The sequence below is a fragment of the Sceloporus occidentalis genome, unplaced genomic scaffold, assembly GCF_023333645.1.
Source record: "Sceloporus occidentalis isolate IW3139 unplaced genomic scaffold, rSceOcc1.0.p SCAF_2, whole genome shotgun sequence".
Taxonomy (NCBI): Eukaryota; Metazoa; Chordata; class Lepidosauria; order Squamata; family Phrynosomatidae; genus Sceloporus; species Sceloporus occidentalis.
In genome coordinates this window covers 98,493,622-98,510,933 of record NW_028316982.1, presented here as the reverse complement: position 1 = coordinate 98,510,933, position 17,312 = coordinate 98,493,622, and the positions used below count along the sequence as shown (strand labels likewise).

Below are 17,312 nucleotides of genomic sequence, written 5' to 3'. Positions count from 1 at the left end.
GATAGAGCCAGATAGAGCCAGACAGAGCCAGATAGGGCCAAACAGAGCCAGACAGAGCCAGATAGAGCCAGACAGAGCCAGACAGAGCCAGATAGAGGCAGACAGAGCCAGATAGAGCCAGACAGACTCTAACCCTAAACCCTAACCCTAACCCTAACCCTAACCCTAAACCCTAACCCTAACCCCTAACCCTAACCTTAACCAAGATAGAGCCAGATAGAGCCTAACAGAGCCAGCTAGAGCCAGCAGAGCCAGATAGAGCCAGACAGAGCCAGATAGAGCCAGACAGAGCCAGACAGAGTCAGACAGAGCCAGACAGAGACAGATAGAGCCAGACAGAACCAGGTAGAGCCAGGCCAGACAGAGCCAGACAGAGTCAGACAGAGCCAGACAGAGACAGATAGAGCCAGACAGAGCCAGGTAGAGCCAGGCCAGACAGAGCCAGACAGAGCCAGAAACAGCCAGACAGAGCCAGATAGAGCCAGGCAGAGAAGAGCACTACAGATGTCATTTAGAATTGTAGAGTTGGAACAGACCACAAGATCCAATCAATCCAACCCCCTGCCATTCAGGAACACATAATGAAAGCTCCCCTGATTGAAGAGCATCCTAACCCTAACCCGAACCCTAACCCTAACCTTAACCCTAAACCCAAACCCTAAACCCTAACCCTAACCCTAAACCCGAACCCTAAACCCTACCCCTTACCCTCACCCTAAACTCTAACCCAAACCCTATCCCTAATCCTAACCCTTACCCCTAACCCTAAAACCTAACCGTAACCCTAACCCTAACCCTAACCCCAGATAGAGCCAGATAGAGCCAGACAGAGTCAGATAGAGCCAGGCAGAGAAGAGCACTACAGATGTCATTTAGAATCGTAGAGTTGGAACAGACCACAAGATCCAATCAATCCAACCCCCTGCCATTCAGGAACACATAATGAAAGCTCCCCTGATTGAAGAGCATCCTAACCCTAACCCGAACCCTAACCCTAACCCTAAACCCTAACCCTAAACTCTAACCCTAAACCCTATCCCTAACCCTAACCCTTACCCCTAACCCTAAAACCTAACCGTAACCCTAACCCTAACCCTAACCCTAACCCCAGATAGAGCCAGATAGAGCCAGACAGAGCCAGATAGAGGTAGACAGAGCCAGACAGAGCCAGATAGATCCAGACAGAGCCAGATAGAGCCAGAGCCAGATAGAGCCAGCCAGAGCCAGAAAGAGCCAGACAGAGCCAGAGAGAACCAGATAGAGCCAGACACATCCAGATAGAGCCAGAGCCAGCCAGAGCCATACAGAACCAGACAGAGCAAGATAGAGCCAGACAGAACCAGATAGATCCAGGCAGAGAAGAGCACTACTGATGTCATTTAGAATAGTAGAGTTGGAAGAGACCACAAGATCCCCTGCCATTCAGGAACACATCATCAAAGCTCTCCTGATCGATGAGCATCCTAACCCTAACCCTAAACCCTAACCCTATCTCCAAACCCTTACCCTAAACTTAACCCTAACCTAAACCCAAACCCCAAACCCTAACCCTAACCCAAACCCGAACCCGAACCCTAACCCTAACCCTACCCAGAACCCTAACCCTAACCCCAGATGGAGCTAGACAGAGCCAGACAGAGCCAGACAGAGCCAGAGCCAGATACAGCCAGACAGAGCCAGATAGAGCCAGACAGAGCCAGATAGAGCCAGACAGAGCCAGATAGAGCCATTAGCAGATAGAGCCAGACAGAGCCAGTCAGAGCCAGACAGAGCCAGACAGAGCCAGACAGAGCCAGACAGAGCCATTAGCAGATAGAGCCAGACAGAGCCAGTCAGAGCCAGACAGAGCCAGTCAGAGCCAGTCAGAGCCAGATAGAGCCAGTCAGAGCCAGACAGAGCCAGACAGAGCCAGAGCCATATAGATCCAGACAGAGCCAGATAGAGCCAGAGCCAGATAGAGCCAGACAGAGTGAGACAGAGCCAGATAGAGCCAGACAGAGCCAGACAGAGTCAGATAGAGCCAGACACAGCCAGATAGAGCCAGAGCCAGATAGAGCCAGACAGAGTGAGACAGAGCCAGATAGAGCCAGACAGAGCCAGATAGAGCCAGGCAGAGAAGCGCACTACAGAGGTCATTTAGAATCGTAGAGTTGGAAGATATCACAAGATCCAACCAATCCAACCCCCTGCCATTCAGGAACACATAACCAGAAGGTTCTGGTTCCTGTTGATATTGTGATTTAATTATGTGAAAGTTACATCTCTAATTTTGCTAATTCGCTTTTCATATAGCATAGAAAAGTGTGAAATAAGTTTCTATTGTTAAAAAGATAAAACCTCAGACATAAAACTCATATTGAATATATCACATAGGAAAGAAGAACAGAAAGTTCCATAGAATTAACAAAAAAGAATTGGATTCAAAGTACGAGGAATTTGAAAACAGGCAGGAAATTATTAATGGAGCAGAGAAGTCTGTCATTTGATTTCCTTCAGAGCATGAAATTAACATTGCTTACATTTGGGTTTTGTAGCAGTGTATAAAAAGACTAATGATTATTACAGAAATACTTTTGCAACCGTATGGTTCATTTGGAGTGCAAAAAGCAAGAAAATATAAGGAAAATGAGTTTGCATTAACATACAGAAAATTGTTGAATGTGTAGTTTTGAATCTGCTAAAGAAATGGTAGAATTTTACTGGAAGAAAGAAATTACAGTAGCATTCATGTTGTTTATCATAATGTACATTTTGCTGTATTTAAAATGTGCATTTTTCTCCAATTAAAATTATACCATCCAACTTTTTGTTCTGTTAAAGCACAAATTTGTTCCATTGATTGATAAAATACTATTTTTCTGGAAATCATATTTAGAGAAGCTAAACACAAATTATTTTCTTCCCTGATTTTCAATCAACCAAAACTAACCAAAGAATTTTCTCCCCTCACGCTCATTTACAGTTGGGTAAGATTATCTAATTCTCTACAGATTTGAGAGAGGGAGACATAACAATTATTTGATAGAAAACAATGTTATTATTTGTTTAAACCGAAAAATTATAAACCCCAGCTAGACAACTGGAGGATATGGTCAAAATGAAAGCAAAAATGTTGTAGACTTGTGGAATTTGGAATTCATTCCAAAATCCATTCAAAATCCATCAAATTTACTTTTATCACATGTTAAATAAGCAATGGAAGTCTTCTTATGATGGTTGTTTATTAAAAATACAAAAGAAAACATTCACAGATTGGTTCATGATTTGGTTATTTCGTTATTTAGTCAGTTTTGACTGTCATTATATGATGCATTGGATTCAGTCTCTAATTGGGATCACCATTTCACAGGGACTTTTATTTTGTCAGGCAAATTGCTATTAGAATTTAGTTCTAATGAATATTTTTTTTCTTTCTTTCTGTTAAAAAATCCAAATTTTTAAAAACAATCCTTGATTTTTTATGACTATGAAGAATTCTTTTTTCCCCAGCAGAATAGATGAAGTCATGTTTTATACATAAACATAGCTTTCTCCACGGTGCATATGACTCCAAGAGACCAACTGTCCCTGTGTGTTACTGTGAAATGCACAGGTGCTGATGCTTGTAATAGGGGAAAGCTAAAAATAGTGCATTTTCCTCATCAGAATGTTTGTCTATACAGTATATTGAGCTTCAGTTTCTTCTGTGGCAAAAAAACCCCTATGTTGATGGTTTGATGAAAAGAACTATCACATTATTACAAATGTTTTATAATATCACAATTGCAAATTGCAGAATCCAGGCATTGTCATTATTATTTAATACTTTAACATACTGTATATACTCGACCATAAGTCAACCTCATGTATAAGCGAGGGCAGCTTTTGGGGCCAAAATTATGGATTTTGATATGACTTGTGGATAATTTGAGAGTAAAACCTAGGGGCATATAACACAAGAATGAAGCTGAGGAAAACAAGGCCAAAGAACTGTAAAAGTTCTGGCAGGCATATCTGTTTGTTCTCCCACTAAACGCCGGATGGATGAGAAAGGGGTGTGTGTCAATACATCCAGGACAGATTACACTCTTGTGTTTCACCAAAGAATGGTTCTTTTTTAAAATAAGAGTTAAAGTACAGTACTTACATTGACTCATGGGTAAGTCGGCTCAACTTTTGGGGTCAATTTTTGACTAAAATTTCTAAATTTATACACGAGTATATACAGTAGTTACCTTGTCTTCAGTATAAAGTAAGTATTGAGTAAGTCTGCAGTTTTGCACACATTATACATTTGTTGTAACTAGATGAGTAAGTAAGACTAGCTTTTGTGTACAAAGATGTAGGAGGCCCACTTAAATGAACATAACTACTGGAAGGGTCATATTGTATATGATAAGAGTTCATAGAATATTCCTAAGCAGAAGGGAGAACGATGGGATCACCAGTTCTGAAAGTGTTGTGTAAAACACATCTCATTTTACTTTCAGTCTATAGTTTCCTCTGTTCAGTGAGAAGGGTAGCTGTGTGCTTTAATTTACAAAAGACATTCCTCTGTCTGAAGTACTGTTACTGTAAGGGACATTCCCGAGAGTCCATTTGAAAGGGAGTCCAAAAGCAAAGCCACAGGAGATCGAAGATGTCTAAATCAAAAACGCACTTTATTTGGCCAAGACGACAGTACACCAGCAGAAGGTGATAAAATTGCTGCCGCACCCAATAGCCATTTCCAAAACTTTTTAAAGCAAAACACAGTTCATTGTTTACACAGTTAGCTTAATTGGCTATTTAGTACACACATGATTAGACAACAGGTAGTTAATTGGCTATTGTCTAAACAACAAGTGATTGGTTGCATTCACTGTCCACGTAGTGTTCACACATTTTTCTTATTGGCTCTACATTTGCTACTACATTTGCTAGGAGCCTGGAAAGAAAAGAGATACTAGCTAATGCAAAGAGATATTTAGCTAGCATGATCCTGTTCTTCTCAAGGCTACTGCTAAGACACAAAGCATTGTATTCTTCAGAGCTCTGGCGAAAGGAGGGGTAAGTGAGTGCATACGGCGGACACACACAGGAACAAAAGGTGGGGGCCATCATAGCCCATGCACTTTACTTTCTAATGAGTCTACTGTAAATCACTGCTCTTTGCATCTCAGAGCACACTCACTCTGGGTTTCCTGTTCCCTTATTTGGTCCGTTAACCTCTAGGCCTTGAAGCAAGCAGGTTACAGAAGCAGAAAGCAAGAAAGCATAAGTTCAGTCATATTTATGTCCCTCTCATTAGAGGACAGTACTCTCTTTGAAACCATCCTCTCTTTGTGTCCAGTTTAAAGATAAACTTCAAAAGGAAATCTTGTTACTGGTATTGATACTCCTCTTTTGATATCAGAATTGCAATACAAAAAACTGGGTAGCCCTTTTGTGACCCTGATGCAGACACCATTCCCATAAAATATCCTCAACATGTAGGCTAGCAAAGGAGTTGCAGGGGCCCCCCACTTTTCCAGACACTCTGTAGGACTTTGGGATAAATTTTCATAGCCTGAAATAGCCTTTCAGTATTCCATACACATGCTATATCCTTGGGTGCGATTGTTATATAAAAGATGCATTTTCTAGCCTTTTGAAATATTGTTAACACACAATTATCTTATATGTGCATGTATAACAAAGGTAGAGTTATAAATAAGAATTTCAAAAGAATATTGAATGACTAAAGCCCTGGAGGACAAGCCTGAATACCTAACCATATTGTTCACAGAGTGATTCACATGTAGGTAAAAAAACAAAAAGAAAAAAGAAAACATGAATTATACATAATCCCTTATGCTAAATATTTAGTTAGCATTTAAATCTCTGGACCTATGTCTTTGTAAATTGTCCATGGAGCTAACTTCAAAGTGACATTTGAAATTAACTTTTCTCTTCTTTAAGCTAAACATCTGGGACATAACTCTGGAGATAAAACCAAACAAACACCCACTGTAAAAAAATTTCCTCCATAGAAGCATGAACTGTAGAAAGGAAGCAAATCTCATGAGATCTTTCAAAGATATGCACCTCTGTATCTAATTAACCACTCAACCTCTAACCTGAAAGGCAAAGTTTATAGTATGCACTTCCTTACTGCTTTGGTTTCATGTAACGCTATGCCATAGTTTAACATTACATACATGACTCCTGGGTTTTGATTTGACTCCCTCTTCAGTGAATGGCAGGCACTTCCTTGTTATATCCAAGTCAAGAACTGTGGTTAGTAGTTACTGTGGCTTATAGAAACAAACCAGGATTGGCAACCATAGTTTGAAAATGGCTTTTTTCAAACAAGCTATAGTTAAGACTAACTGTTGAACATAACAAGAAGTTGAGGTTAGTTGTAAACCAAAGCAAAAGCCTCTGTGCTGGAGGAACAAAGAGGAAACAATGAGTCTGAGGCTAATGCAGGGAATCCTAAAGCATTATTTATGCACTAGATTAGAATCATAGAATCACAGACTTGGAAGAGACCACAGGAGCCATCCAGTCTAACCCCCTGCCATGCAAAAATACAGAAAGCACTCTTAACCAATCCTCATCTTTGTGCACAGCACAGATATTAAGCTGTTCCTGTTCTTCCAGGCCTGAAACAGATGGGCAAATTACATGGTTTCCTGCAACATTTGGGGCATAGTGATTAAATGATGCATGCCCCAAAAGTGGCAGGAAACTCTGCCAACATCACATCCTCAGGATTGCAGTGGCGCCCGGATTGAGGCTGAGTACGTGTGGTTGCTGCAGCCCCAGCCCAAAAGCGCTTGCATGGCCCCGCCACAGGTTTTTTTGGAACACCTGTTTTGGGCCTCAGACTCTTATAGGCTATACGTACTTATTTTCAAGAGTATTTACAATAAGCAGCAGAAGGAAGAGTTGACAGATCCAAGGCATAATGTAGCTTATTCTGTTTCATTTGAAAGTGGCCTGAGGGAAAAGGGCACACCAAGGCATTCTACAAATGGATTTGAAATTTTATGCTAACTCTATAGGTTACGATAGGTTACAACTGGCAAACTGCAGAATATGCAGGGTTTGTTTGTTTGATTCAGCCACTGTACATCCATTAGAGTTTAGACAGTGACATTCTGACATAAAAGTAGAAGTACAAGACATTCCAGAGTTCTTTACTGCCAAATCTGTGATTAGTTGTTTCAAATTAGTGTGTGTTCAGCCTTGTTGGTTTCCAATTTAGCAATATATACACAGTTCTTTATGCCAATTCTGTCTACCAGTTAGACTGTCTTTCCCACCCAGGTGCTTCCAGCTCATTGCTTTCCCGTTCAGCTCCCAGACTCCTGTTCCTCCTCTAGTCTGTTTGCTTCCCCAGACCTTTTTTAAAAAATCTTGGTATCCTGTTGTAACATTTGCAAGTCCACTTTGTATAATCTGGAACAGGCTTGACCAAGATTTTTATTTAGGACTCAACACATTCACTCTTCCTACACAAAATAGACCTGTTCGGGCACCTCTGAAAGATTCTGATAAGGCTCCATTTAAGCACCTGTTTAAAACTGAAGTTTTAAGAATAAAGAATAAATAGACAGATTTAATGAAGAATGGTCAAGGGTTTTAGATTATATAATCTTAAATAGGGGGACCAAAATGGTGAAAGGTCTGGAAATCACGCCCTATGAGCTGTTCAACAGTGGAACACACTCTGAGGGAGTGTGCTGGAGTCTCATTCTTTGGAGGTCTTTAAACAGAGACTGGATGGCCATCTGTCAGTGATGCTTTGATTGTGAGTTTCTGCATGGCAGTGGGTTGGACTAGATGGCCCTTGTGGTCTCTTCCAACTCTACGATTCTATGAAAGAAAGTTAATTTAGAGTCTGAAAATGAAGACTCTTGTTTGGAGAGGATAACCTCCAGTCTGGGGAGGAGGTGAACAGAAAAAGTAATTGAAGAAGATAAGATAGAGTAGTAATTGAATATGAAATAGAAGTAAAAGTGAATAAAGTATGAAGAAACGTTTGCAATGTAGAGATTAGGGAGGTTTTTTTTAATGGTATAATGTTCAATGTACATGGTGTAAGATAATGTGAAATACTGTCTTGCGGGTGTCTAAATGTTCATTTCGTTATTTTGTTTTATGGTATTATGGTATATTTTGAATATGATGTGAATCTATATATTAATTTAAAAAAATAAAATAATAATACTGAAGTTTTAATAAAACCATACTCTGCTTAGACCAGTTCTCTCCATTTCTCAGGATTACTGGTAGACTGACTCCCATGTCAATAAGACATCGAATCCATTGCAGGTTTTAGGTCCTGTCCAAGGTGCTGAACCTATTATGGAATATATTCTGCAACTTTGACAACAACTGGATTATTACCTGCAATGGATTCACTGCCCCATTGATGTAGAAGCTACCAGCCACCACTGCAGCAGTGGTTTGTTATTAACTGCCATCCAGTCAATGTCAGTTTATGGCAGCCCTAATGAATGAGAAACCTTCAAGTCACCATATCATCAATAGCCCTGTTCAGGTATTGCAGATTCAGGGCTGTTGCTTTCTTGATTGAGTCTGTCCATCTGGAATCTGGTCTTCCTCTTTTGCTCCTGCATTCTGCCTTGCAAAGAATCATTGTCTTTTCTAGTGAGCTACGTCCTCTCATGATATGGCCTTACTACAACAGTCTCAGTTTAGTCATCTTGGCTTCTTGGGAGAGTTTGGGCTTGATTTGCTCTACGGCCCACTCATTTGTCCATGGGATCTGTAGACCACTTCTCCAGCACCCTATTTCAAATGAGTTGATTTTATTGCTATCAGCTTTCTTTACGATCCAGCTTTCAGGACCATACATAGATATGGGAAATATGATGGCATGGATAATCGAAACTTTAGTATTCAATTATATATCTTTATGGGTGTGAGAGCTGGACAATGAAAAAAACAGATAAGAAGAAAATCTACTCATTTGAGATGTAGTGCTGGAGAAGAGTGCTGAGAATACCATGGACAGCCAAAAGGATAAAAAAATGGGTCCTTGAACAAATGAAGCCTGAAGTTTCCTTGGAGGCAAAGATGATCCAACTGTCTCAAAAGTGATGTGTGGGAATAGATTGGATTCATTTTGGAAGACTTCCAACAGAGTAATTCCAAATAAGTTATCACTGGCAAGATAAAATATCTAGCTATTGAAATCTCAGATGCCTTAGGAAATCCCACTTGATGAGAAGCTTTGCACTTTAGTTTGGTTGTCATTGATTACAGTGGCATTGAGACTGCTGTGGTAACTGATCCGGAAAGCCTGAAGAACATCTGTGGGAGTACAGGTGGAAAGTACCTGTGAGATCCTTTTATTGACTCATCCTGTTCATGTAGCTATTACTTGGCTCATCAGTTTATGCACCAAACAACTGTTTATTATTTCATGCATGTTGCACATTATTTCATGTTTCAGCATACTTTACCTAATAAACGAGGTCTCCTTTTTTCTCTTCATTTCCCCCCCTAATGCCAATACAGTGTCTTTAAAAATTCAGTGAATAGTTTTGCATGGCACTACATTCACTTTAACCATTTTTTAAAAACACTGGGTCTGTTCTAAATAGATTTGCTAAAAACTTTGGATTCAATATAAAGTAATGCTGTGAATTATAAGAAGTGATTTGTTGCTTAAAAACTAAAGTTGTACCGACTTATGTTAAACCATTACAATATTATTTCAGGAAAATGATTCCTTGCAAATCTGCATTGATCTCATGGGTGCTGCAAAGAGAGTACTTGTTAGATTAGATTACATTAGATTTTGAATGTGTGTTTCTATCAAGCCTAAGTTTGTTTTTAAAGATAAGTATATTGATGATGATATTGGGAGCACTATGTGATCTACTGGATTAGATTTGATTTCTCTTTTTCCTTCCTCTAAATATTTTGTTTGATATTTGATTCCTCTGTCTTTTCTAGTTATGTTATTTTATCTCCTTGAATTAATTTTTAAATTCTTAACTTGTATTTCAGTAGAGTACAAAAAATAGCTACTAGTTTTAACATAGGAAAAGAGTTATAACATAACTCTTTATACTGTATTTATAAGCAAAACCAAGGAGATTATTACACCAGCCCCCTTCCTATTGCACTCACACAATTAAATTAAAACAGGAACATACCGCTTTTTTTGCAGCCACCATGCACCTCTTCTCATTTAATTCTGCATAAAATCAGTGGTGTTTACTTCCATGTAAATTTGTACGAGGTTAAAGACTAAGCCCAATAGTCCAGCGGACTAGATATCAATTGAATGTATTAAATCAACACTTTTCCTGCATTTCTACTTGTTTGGGAGGCTTTCTCTGATGTTTCAAATGAAAATTACCCCAAACATCACACTAGGTTTTTTTTTTTTTTTAATTTAAGGGTTGGGGCTCTTTTAGAGAACTGGCAAGGATCTTCAAGGACCCAAAAGTATGTTTCGGGAGCCATGTGCGGACCACTGGCTACACTTCCTCTACACCTGCTTTAAAACAGAGAGAAAAGTTTGCTCCCTGACTGTGTATTTGGATTTTGCTTCATTGTGAAAAATGAACAATGCACTATTTCATACATTAATTGTACTGATATCCCATGTGTTAAATATGATATAGTATCTACTGTTGGTATCAGTGTACACAGAATGAGAGCCCAAGCCTGTTTTGTCCTGGACTTTATGCTATCTCTTTCAAAACACAAGCATAAGGGAGACTCAACTTGCACACATTTTTAGCACTAGGATTTTATTTTAACAGCCATAGTAGCAAAAGAATCCTGTGGTTTATAGTTTGATCAGAGGCATTAGAGCCCTCTGGCTGATAATTTTTAATTCTCCTAAACCCCTCCCTAAACTGCATATCCCACAGGAGGTTGCCATGGCAGTTAGAATGGATTCATAACACTATAACTCTGTAGTGTGAAAGGGGTACATGTTACTGAATCTATCATTTTTTTGGAACTCCACATAGTTGCTTTGCTCAGTAACTATTTTCAGCTTCACCTACACTATGTTCAATGTTTACTCAGAAGTGAGTCCAGAAAAGTCAGTGCAACTCACTCCTTCATAAACAGACTTAAGATTGCTGCCACAAACTGTAATCCTGCACACACTTGTTTAAGAGTAAATGCTGTCAATCTCAGCAGGACTTTCCTCTGAGCAAATACACATAAGATCAGACTGTTGATGTGGCTTTGTATTTCTCTTCCATGGCTTATTTTATTATTTCACTGCAGCCTGTTTCATTTCATTTTCTTGATCTATATTTAGGGAGGAAATGGAATATTACAAAGGACTTTTCATCTGAGCTCCTTTTCTGTAATAAAACCTAATTGGAAGTGCTTTTGATACTGCTGAATAAGGCGCATATATATATATATATATATATATATATATATATATATAATCTTCAGAACCTTAGAAGAAATGCTTTGTAGTTGCTCACAACCCAGTTATGATAGAATACTTGTACTAAAACCAATTTAATCCCTTTGACTCCAGTGTCACCAAATAGGTTTAAATTTAAGCTTGTGTTGTGAAGTTATCTTGCCAAATTATGCTGCATGCTCAAAAAGATTGGGGAAAAATACATTCTTAAGAAACCTCTTAGCAGTCATAATGAAGCATGCTATGGGAGATTCCTTAAGAAGTTAAAAAAAAAAAAGAATAACTGTCTGAAGATGTTGCATTGTTGTTTAGTTTTGTACAAACCCAGCACGGTGTAAGTGTTTGATTATTGGGCTATGGCTCTGATAGCCAAAGGGGCATTACTAGGAAGTACAAGGGGTATGGACTGCATCGGATGACACCTCAGAGAGGGGTGACCATCTGATGGGGTGGTCACCCACTGTCCGTTCGAAGGCACACACCCATGTTACCCCCTCTGCCAGCCAGAAGCATCTCTGCCAACTGCCTGCTCTGGTTGCTGGTAGAGATGCAGGTGCTGGTGCCTCCCAATAACCCCTTTAGAGTCTGGCAGGGCTGCTGCCCAGGCCAGGAAAGGGAATTGCTGGTGGAGCTGGCAGCAGTAGCAGTGGCCACGGATTCCTCCCCATCCCCTGCTGCCATTGCCTTCGTTTCTCACCTGGCTAATCCTGGAACCAGCAAAATCTCAAAGAAAAATGTTATGACAGGTACCTCTGAGATCAAAATAACACTTAATTTGAGGCAGGTTGCCCTGACCTTGCTTCTGTTTCTATAGCAAGAGCCCTATAATATGTATGAAATAATGAAACAAAAAAAGAATATATCTGGGAACATAAATTGTGAATTTTAAATGCCGAATTTTAGATGTGGATTGTTTTAATATGTGCACATCTTATTTGTCCTTTTAAATTGATGTACAGTATGTTTTAACCAATGTGTTTTAAGTGATGTTGTTGTTTGTTCATTGTTGTTGTCCCCTCCCTCAATCCATGAGGAGAGATGGGTAAGACATTACTACTACTACTACTACTACTACTACGACTACAGCCTTTTCCATTGAGAGATGCAGAGCTTGTTTGGATTACAACTCCCAGAATCACCCAGGCAGAAAGGTCTCGCTATGGTTCACTTGAACAGAACAGAGGCAGGTGACTGGGAAATTATGAATTTAAATTTTTGTTCAGCCACAGGAATGGAGCTGTAGTCTATAAACATCTTGATAGAAATTTCTATGGATACAAAAAACAAGCAACTGAAGCTTCATTAGGCAAAGTGAGACAGTCACCTCAGGTGATAGATGCAGGGAGGCAACAGAAGGTATTATCTTCTCTATTAAGAAGATAAGGCTTTGGGCTTTGTATTCCATAAGGTAGGCTACTGCCTTCAAAATGTCATGAAAAATACTCTCTGCTCATCACTGTTGAAGCCCAGGTGGCTATTGTATGCATGATGGGAGTGAATGCCATCTTGTTTTTAGACTTAGGCAGACAACTGTGGAATTTCTTACCTTCCCAACCTCAGAATGCTTCTTAATTCACACAGAGCATTTTCTCACATAGGATTCTTTTTAAAGAAGTAGCCATGGTAGTCTATTGCTGGAGAAAAATGAGAGAGAGAGAGAGAGAGAGAGAGAGAGAGAGAGAGAGAGAGAGCTAGCAGCATCTTTAGACTGATTCATATTTTAGCATGAGCTCTCATGGATATCAGTCCATTTTGTCAGATTTAAAACAGACTGATATTAAAACCTTAGGTTATTTAGCATATTTGTACAGTTGTGGAAGTGGGATACAATATAATAGGATCCAAAAATATGTGAATTGTGGCCCTCATCCTAAAGCTTTAAAGGGCTGTGTGGGTTGGCACACAGAGCTTTACAGTGGTTAGTTAGTATTGACATGTTAAAGCAATAAATCTGTTTACCAAAGTCAGCTCCTCTGAGGTCAAAACTTTTCCTGAGGAGATTCTTTTTGTTACATGTACACTAGTGAGGACTCGTATGTATGTATATATGCATGCATGCATGCATGTAGTGTACCATGAAACCATCATCTTGATTCATGTCACTATTAATGGATTGGGATTTGTGAATATAAATCAGTTCAGCACTTTCTCTTTCCAGTTTTTCTTTGCCGTTTTGTTTGAGAACTGTGACTTTCAAATTTTCTATTGTATGTCCAGAAAGGTGACAACCTCTGCAAATGCTTTGAGCATATTGCCATTTCTAATGTCAGATGTGTATCCATTTGTTCTCTTGTGTAGAGACACTGTCCTGCTTGTTCCCAAAGTACACAGGGGGACCAAATTGGCATTTGGATTTCTGGTAGAGTCCTACCCCTGTATGCCGTTCTTGTTAGGTATCTTTGTAGATTAGTTTAAGATTTAGAGGCCGTCTATAGACCAGCAAAGACTTGCCCCCTAGAGCCTGTGAAAGGGTTATATTATTCTCCAGAAATGAGTGCAGGTTGTTGATGGTCTGTTTGAATAATCTCTGCGGACATGTGGCAACTACTGGTGTTCTGTCATTTTCTGTATTTGGTCTGCCTGGTTTCTTTTGGTTGGAATATTCTTTTGGTTTGGTTAGAATATTTATTTATGTATTTTTATTTATTTATATCCTGCCTTTCTCAGGACACGGGATTGTAACTCCCATTACCCAAGCTATGTTGGTTGTGGTAATGCGAATTAACTTTCACCATGTCTGAAGTATACCAGGTGGGGGAAGAGTGTGATATATTAAGGTTATAGTTGGGGATCACCTATATTACAGCCTTACTTTAAAGGTATGTAAAGGCCCTAATATCATGGGGTGTTCTTGGCAAAATTTCTTCTTTTGAGGGGGGGTACCCTTGCCTTCCTCTGAGACTGAGAGAATAGGACTTGCCCTATGGGTTTCCAAGAAGGGATTCAAACTCAGGTCCCTAGAGTCATAGTCCAACTCTATGTATTTGCTTCATTACCTTTTCTCCACATAACTCATTGTAACATACATGCCTCTTCCTTTTATCCTGACAATAATCCTATGAGGTAGGTTATATTAGTCGAAAACTAGGTGCTCTAGATTGCCCTGCGAGCTTCATATCTGAATGCGGATTTGAATCTGGGTCTCCTCATTCAAGTCTCAGTACAGTCTACGCTGACCCTGATAAAACTGCCAGGTTGCTTGATTTATTTTGGTGCTTTCATATGGTGATAAGCATTATTAATCAGCATGTGTTCAGCAGCAAGATACATATATTTGATGCTGCTATCCAAAGAATAATAAGCCTTATAGAGGGCTAGGCAAGCAAATGTTAACAACTACAGTGCTTGTTAAATCAAAAACCCCACAGGAGGTACTTGGTTAGATTTTTTTTCGTAGTTATGATGGAGCTGAAATATGTACGCATCTTTCCCAGTAAACCGTTCCAAAAGTGCTTATTTCAAAATATATGTTTTATTGCTCTAGAAATAGAACTGAGCAGCTTTCAAGAAAATCTGATAAGTAGGGGGAAATATATATGCCACTTAGAAAGCTGCAGCATCTCATTTTATCTCTCTTCTCCGCATTTCCCCTTCAATGCCTCATCCTTTTGATCTGTCTGTCTGTCTGTCTGTATATATGTGTAGATAAAAATATAGAACCCTTTCACTATACAGTTACAGCACAATTATTCCAACTGTTAGGGCTGTGGAATCCCAGGATATTTAGTTTGGCACTAGAGCTTTTTGACAAGGAATTCTAAATACCTCATGAAACTGCAAAACCAAATTTCCATGGGATGAAACCATGGCAGTTAAAGAGGTATGTGGTATATGTCTAAAAGCCCTCCCTAGATATATATGCCTGTGAGTAAAGACTTATCTTTTAAAATAAATCTGTATGGTGTTTAGTAGAACCGAAGTAGCATAGAGGTTTGAGTGTTGGACTATGACTTTGGATACAGGGTTCGAATCCCCCCTCAACCATTGAAACCCAGTGTGTGACCTTGGGTAAGTCATATTTTTTCAACCTCAGCATAAGGCAAATAGAAACCTCTTCTGAACAAGTCTTGTCAAGAAAACACTGTGATAAGGTTGGGGTCTCCATAGGTTGGAAAAGACTTGAAGGAACACAACAACAACAACGCATTTAGTGCAGAAGGTCAGCATAGTATATTGTTTGAATGTTGAACTAGAGAAGGATTCTGGGAGACCAGGGTTCAAACTCGTGCATGGTCATGGAAGCCCATTACGTGACTTTGAAAAAGTCACAACACTCTCTCAGCTGCAGAAGAAGGCAATGGCAAACCCCTCTGAACAAATCTTGCCAAGAAAATTTTGTGATAGGATCACCTGGGGATCACCATAAGTTGGATACAACTTGAAGGTTCACACTCATATTATGAATTTCTATAAAGTATGATAAATACTTGTATTGCATGTTTTGAAAATGGAAAACAAGGGACCACAGAGGTCATTTGGAGTAGAGAAGTGGTAGGCAGGGAAAAGATTAGTTATTCTCTGTTCCCCACTTCTCTGCTCTATATTGGAGCTGCTTTTTTCCATTGGGCTTTTGCCTGACCACTCTAAGCCTCATTAATGATACTGAGCATGTATACTTATGCACTAGATAATGGCCATTGCCTTGTCACTCTTCTCCCAAATGAAGGTGTTAATTAACAACCCTAATATTCTGATCTCATAACTATTAATTAAATCCATGGAGGTGTTTTGTTTTTAAATTCTCCACCACAGGGAAGCCAGTGTGAGTGTCTTGGCTCAGGTACTTTAAGAAGCTGGAGATGGAAAACAGAGTGAAATGTAAGCTTTATTAGATGACTGGCATCTGCTCTCATCATAAGTCAAGTACAAGGCTTCAGTATTGAAAGCACGCAGCAGCTGAAATAGAAAGAGCTCTTATTAAAGAAGGCAGCATGCACATTTTATGCTCCAATACTGCACTGACAGCCCATCTCTCATTACAGGTCTTCTCTCCAAATTTCTCCCTCCTCTTAGATTTCTGAGTAGGCATCGTTTAAACAATTGTATAAATGTGGCCATCATGTAGAAGTGGGGAAATCAGTTGATTTTGAGAGCTCTTATATGCATCATGAGAGTTTTGATCAGAATCACTCCTGCATGACAAGTTCAGTAGAATCACTGCCAGAATTCTCAGTCATTTTATTGACTGATTATGGTGCCCAGCAACTGCCAGGATGGAAAAGGACAGTGGGGAAGATAGTGACATTTAATTACACAAAGCCCTAAATCCATTATAACATTAATGAAGGAAATCAGCAACAATCTACTGTCCCGTCTCCCCCCCTCCATGTATAAACAGTATTAGCATGCTCTCCAACTGTCCCAGTTTAGCAAGGGCAGTCCTGGTTCCTCTGCCATCCCACTTTCTCCACTGCTTATAAAGTGTCCCGGTTTCCTTTGTTTCCTTCTACTTTCCCCCTTGGTCCTCAGCTGACTTAATTTGCTGTAAACTGAGTAAATAGTGCAAAAGAATTTGTACTCAGTTAACTTAGAGGAGAGGATGAAGTCTTGCTCTTCCCAGTAACCCAAGGCGAAAGAAAACTGTTGCAGCCATTCTTAGCTTGTGTGTTCTCCTTCATTAATAACTTTTGCCATCTTGACCACATTCTAATGTTCCTTGGCCACATGTGTCCTGATTTTCATCTATAAAATTTTGGGGAGTATGTATTACATTCTTGTGGTGCCTAGGCATACTTCTCTAGTCTGCACCAATGGTGACTACAAGAGTGTTACATTTGATTGAATCTGTTAGTATCACTACATCATATTTCTAGACTTTGGGATGGCTCACATATAACACCAAACCATGGTAGGAAAGCTCATGAATTGCTTCCTGCTCTCTTCACATATTCCACTTCATTAGTTTGTTTTCTGGTTCATGACAAACTACAGA

At 39.5% G+C, this 17,312-nt stretch overlaps 1 protein-coding gene across 1 annotated transcript in view; it reads left to right on the top strand.

The window, feature by feature from the left end:
• Positions 1 to 4,979: 4,979 nt before the first annotated feature.
• The window catches only part of MCU (mitochondrial calcium uniporter), a 177,855-nt gene continuing 165,522 nt past the window's right edge, over positions 4,980 to 17,312 (top strand). The window contains exon 1 of the mRNA XM_089510394.1: positions 4,980 to 5,028. The gene's annotated coding sequence lies outside the window, so the exon portion shown is untranslated. The remainder of the gene's footprint in view (positions 5,029 to 17,312) is intronic.